The sequence below is a fragment of the Chlamydotis macqueenii genome, chromosome 4 (assembly GCF_036417535.1).
Source record: "Chlamydotis macqueenii isolate bChlMac1 chromosome 4, bChlMac1.mat, whole genome shotgun sequence".
In the NCBI taxonomy this organism is placed as follows: Eukaryota; Metazoa; Chordata; class Aves; order Otidiformes; family Otididae; genus Chlamydotis; species Chlamydotis macqueenii.
This window is the reverse complement of record NC_141559.1, coordinates 81,203,714-81,209,713: the sequence shown is the minus strand read 5'-3', so window position 1 is coordinate 81,209,713 and position 6,000 is coordinate 81,203,714.

Here is a 6,000-nt window from a genome sequence, read left to right as displayed (position 1 = left end):
GGATTATTCCAAATTGTGAGTAAGTAAAAATCAGTCAAGTTCAGAGCAACCCTTTTCCTCACGTAAACTCTTCTAATATGACATAACACTCTTAAAGTGCATAGAACCATGTTGCTGTAAATCTAGTGGAAATTAATATACATTTTCCCCATTCTAAGATTTTTCACGATGTGGGATATCCATATTAGTTCTTATTGCGCTTTTAATTTGGATACTAACTAAAAAAGGACCCAAGAGAGACCATGGGAAGGTCTAATGACATGGTCATGGCTAAGACTGATTTTGGCACAGAAGTCCTGGTAACTTTGGTCTACAGAAAGTGTGTGGCTTGTTATGAGCTCTGCTATTAATTCAGAAAAGAGATAGAATAGGACTGTTGATGGTTATGGGTGACACACAGGCTATCCTTATCTCAGTAAGGTAGGCTGCTCAGTTGGTCTCCCAAATTCTGGATAGTGCCACACTTCTATAAAGGGGGCCACAAATAGCTCGAGGTGAACAAGGATTTGTAAGTTAGGCACTGCGCCACACTCTTACAACTACATTGCTTAGATCCCAGTCAGTCTACTGGGAATGAAGATGTCTGGCCAGTATTCTAATATTGGCCATTGTGAGAAATGTAGCTCAGCTGGAATTTCATAGAACTGTAGCATCAAATTTTAGGTTGGAAGGGGCCTCCAGAGGTCACCTAGTCCAACGCCCTGCCCAAACCAGGTTTCACTAGATCAGGTTGTCCAGGGTCATGCCCAGTGACTCTGGAACACCTCCAAGGACAGAATATTGCTTTTATCACCTCTACCTCTGTTTTCCCAGCGTTTCTTAGGGAGACAAAATGGGTGAAATGAAGGTAGTTTTAATCCTATGATAATCCCGAAAGCCAAAATTCAAATGATATAAGATAAAGTTGCTGAAATGAACAAATTGCATGTATAAAGTAATTTAAGTAAAGAAAGAAAAAGGATAGGAAGGAAAGGGAAAAGAGTTAATTCTTCTTTTATATGGATTGCAATATGTACAGACAAAAAGATAACGGGGTGCTAATGTCCTAAGTTCTTTAATATTTTGATTGGCATGAGCAATATAAATAAGTCAGCTGTAGTTAGACCTTGTTCCTACATGTCCAGACAGCTCTGTAAAAATGTAGAAATTTAAGGAGGTGTGAATCCTGCCAGCACTTGCCCAGACATGTTAAACTTCTGAGTTCAACACTGCTACTTCAGTGAAGGAAGGTTTTTGAGACAGTGCGCCAGGCATGTCCCTTAAACAGATTAGTCTGTGATCCTTGGTCAACACCCTTTTGAAAGCATATCCGATTCCCAGGCCCTTTGGAAACCTTACCTGGCATTAATTCCATTTGTATTTAAAATGCTGTGATTTATAGGTGCCATGCAGACTGATATCTGCAAAAAAGGCTGCTATTTTTCAGACTCTATGGTTAGGAATAACAAGTCTTCTTACGGGCCAGAAAGCATGGTTTCCCATTTGGAAGAATTTAAAGTATTAATTATTTGGCAGAACAAATGTACTTGTAAAATTAAGCGTCAGAACACATTTTGCCCTTTGATTCCCTCTAAAATTCTCAGATAAACCAACTTACCCAAGATACAGAGATCATATACATCAGCTATCTAGCATGGACAAGGGAATGCTATGCATAAATTAATAAAAACTCTCTGGATTTTTAAAGAGAAGCAGTAACCTCTGTTGCCTGAAATATTTTTTGATCCACAAACAACTTGAAAATGTTTGAAATGCATGCGGTTTTTTTTTTTCTTGTTTTTGTATTTTTTTTTTCCGTGAGTATGAAAAACTTTGTGTCTGGAGTACGTGAGAGCTGTTCAGAGTTTGTCAAGAGCGATGTGCATACATCCACTTCTAATCCAGGAATCGAGAAAATATCACAATAACTTGATAGAACCTCAAGTCAGCAAGAATTATTCCTGCTCTCCACTACCATGTTCGAAATCCCCTAAAAGGATATTAGGAGGATTTTTGACCATACTTATATATATTTATGTATGTCTGTATTTAAAAAAAGAAATTATTCTTGCTTTGGATTGATTTAGAATAGATTGCATCAGGCAAATTTTTGGGAAACTGGAGAAAAAGGGCAGAAGAGCAACTGGAAATCTCTCAGGCCAAAAACGCTGGCATCCACATTGCGTTTTGGAAACGCTAAAACTTCCCAAGACAAAGAGAAGCTCGTTTCTGGGACATATCAGCCAGCTACAGTTGCAGCAGGTATATCTAACAGTAGAGAAAAGCTTCCAAACAATGGCAAAGATAAAAACAGGTACGTTAGACCATTTGTTCTGCGATGTGTCTCTGACCTGGCTAATGCTGCAGGAGATGACATGCTGCTTTTTTCTTTTGCTTACAAAGTAATTGTTTGAACCCAGTCATTTAAATATTTCAAAATTATGACTATATTTAGGTGTAGATCAACATAATGGTACCCAGAGGGTTTTGTCACAGCTCACACTAATCAGAGTGGTTAATAAGGTAGTGATCGATGAATCAGGTGCTAATAGTGTTTGTGCTGTGATTATAATTTTGTAATTCTGGATTTTATTTGCATAAGCACCCAATGTCAGAACTTGTGAACAGCACCAAGAATAACCAGTTGATTGAGTTACTGCAGCAAAACCCTTCCATTGGTAAAGTGCCTTCCAGACATGGGCCATGCTAGAATGATTTACAGCATTAAAGTCAAAGCAAACAAGAAAGTGAAGTCCAATTTGCCTTGAGGGTTTTGTGCATTACCCCATGGCTAGCCACGGCGGGCACTTTTAGTGCTGGTCACAAAAGATACCATATTTTTTCCTGCTGAAAACAGAAAGAGAGGTGGTGGCGTAGAAGGTGAGGCCAACGGAAAAAATAAAAGGTGACAATCTAGGTTTCTATACCTAGATTGAGAAGGTATGGAGAAGAAATGAGACCAACTTCTTGCTTTGCTGGTGAAGAAAAAGGTGAAACAGTCACAGAGTCTCTCTCTTATACCTGGACTCCTATTTTTGCACCATTTAAGATGTTTTCTGTGAGAAAAAAAATCTATCTTTGGACATGTAAAAGGGGGTATAGCAGAGTTTTTTTTTATAAAGAAGTTAAAAGAGGCACCCAGCAAATACAATTGTGGGCAGTTAACAGTCTGGAAAATTCAAAAGATCTGCAAAAACGTGTTTGATCTTGCACCAAATAAAAGGATAGAGGATAAAAAAGAGAGAACAAGCTTCTTCCTTTAATGTAGTCTGCCCTACATTGTTGGATTCTTTCCAAGTTACAAATAAAGTTATCATCTTTGTAGATATCATTACGTGTAACTGAAAACCAAGAGAGATGGTAAGGAAGACACATCATTTGGATCATCCCTTACAGCTGCAGGAACGGGACCTGCAACCATCAGGATGCAGGTGGGCTGGAGCACTGGAGCTGTGGTTTATGACTGTGACCACCAGAAACGACAAAACTGTGCATAGCAGAAGGTTCTATGAACTGCTAACGCTCTGGATTATGTTCACAAATTCCTTTCAAATCTGGAATAGAAGTATTATTAATAAATATTTAAATGCTAAAAGTTAGATGTTAAATTTATTTAACTTGGGTTTCTCTGAAGAACAGCACCGCAGAGGGCACCTGGACCTCTCAGGGATGGTGAGGTTTCACCCAGCACCCGGGCACCTTGAGAGCGCTGCTGGCATCCAGCGTCTTGCTAGAGAGGGATTAATTCCTGTGCCGATGCGGTGGCTTTGGCATGGATCAACATGAGGGATGTCAACACCGCTGATCTGTTAATCCTTACCAAAATTACATGACCTTCCAGAGCAGACGGGTTGTAGCAGGCAGAAGCAAGTCACTGAGATTTCGTACGGCTGTCTGGCTTGCAAAGAAGCTATTCTGTGGTTCTGTTTTTACTCCACGGGCACATAGTTTAATTTGCCAAACTGTAGTCATGCCAATATTAATTATCCATAATAAGTCAGTCCTGCAAAGTAAAACCTGACCACCAGGGAGATATTAGAGGTGATGTACTTATTTTTTTATGTGCATATTAATCTGCTCACTTTAAATCTAAGGAACATTGCTAGACTGAAAAGGTGCTCATTATTAAAATTAGGCTGAAAGTTATAAGGCAGAAAGGATGCTGAATGATCTCATGTGGCCACAGTGATTTACAAATATTCATTATTAAAAAAAGAGAGATGGCGTGTTTCAAGACTTTAATTATTCTGTAAACAGTGTCAGATTAATTTGTATTAATCTCATGTTTGCTTGTCTTCTTGACCCATGTGAATGGCGCAAGAATTTGTTAGCATTTGTCATTTATATCCATTTAGCAAAGATGTCAAGCCGATAGAGTAACTGAGGTTACAGGGCTGGGAGGAGAAGAAATGACAGCCAATGTCTACTTAGCACAGTGTGCTTAAGCTAAGCAAGTGACTGTGAATGGCAGCCATGCAAAGTTTTTCAATTATGTTAAACTTGTCTGAAACTGCAGCGTTCCTCAAACTTCAGTGGGACATCAAGGAGATGACTCTACTAGGATGAAAACAGGTTCTTTATGTTAATGAGTAATTAAGCTAAGTAAACTACGTATTTGCTGACTTCTAGATATGCAAAGTTTCCCCAAAGACAAATAAGATAAGAGTATAATCTGAAGTATTTTAGGAATGTAGTGGCAGCATGCTTAGATTAATCCAAAGGGATAACCATGTTTCTTTTTTGAGCATCCTTTCCTGAGGAGATTCGAGATAACCCTCATGACTCTGCCCTCCAAGGAGAACACGGTGTCTAATCCATTGCAAAGCTGTCTGTGCCTTTTACTAGAAATCTAACAGAGTGAGCCCAGCTCTGAAATTTGGAGTGTCGTTAGTGTTGAACCATGTGTTTATGGCTATTAACATGATATGAAAAACGGCCGTTTCGCAGTGGCTGATGACTTGAAGAGCAGAGGGTGTCACAGTCCAGCAGAGAACAATAGAGGACTTAGACAATAGAGCACTTCAGTGTACAACCAATAACTATGAAATAGCCAAGTACACTGGAGCAATTTGCAGAAAAAACCCTGACCTTGTATATAATAATGAGTCTCGGCACATAGGAGGTGAAGAGAAGATAGCTGAGAAAACTGTTAAGTCAAGGACCACTTGGAAGGCCCAGTGTCAAGGCTGAGATGCCTTTGAAAAAGAATAATCTACTAATCAGATTGAGATAGAAAAACTGTAAGAAAAAGGGCACATCATCAATGCAGAGCCACAACAAAGTGCCAGCCAGCACAATAGTAATAGCACCATAATAGGGCTTTTACTCCAAGACTTTGAAAGACTATGGGGTTTAAAAAGATCTAAAGGGCTTGTGGCAAAAGCCACATGCGTAGGAGATGGGCTTGTAACTCCATCTGTCTCAGCCAATTCTACAAGCAGCTCTTTAAAGGACACACAACAGAAGGAGTTCAGTGGAAGGTGTGGCAGCCTGTTTGGAGAAATCTTGTATACATGCATGTGGCTAAAACACAGGTAGGAATTGCACTGTCTTCCATTATATCTGGGAGTGAAGAGAGAGCTCATCTGAAAATCAGAGTCCTCCTAATCATTACAGAGTGGACAGGGAGAGGTAGGGTTCTTGCTGGGCTTCCACTTGGGAAGACAAGCAGAAGTCGTCTCATATTCTCCATACGGTGGAACCCATGGAAAAGAGTACCATGACTACGATTTTTTTGTTCTGTTTCCAAGTCATCTTCTTGTTGATAACAAGCCTAGCAACCATTTTAATTAGCAGTCGTGAAGATGAGCTTTGAATAAATCAGGTTGTGGTCCCTGAGGAGCTCAAGAGTCGATATTGGATCCTCCTAACTTTGAAGAGGAAGGAAATTTCATCCATGGATGGATGGATAGATGTAAAGATCAGTTCACAAATCCAATTTTAGTTTATAAATACTCACATCTTTCTGAGTACACAATTTTTCACCCCTCAAAACCTGTGTTTCACCAGTCGACACTGGGC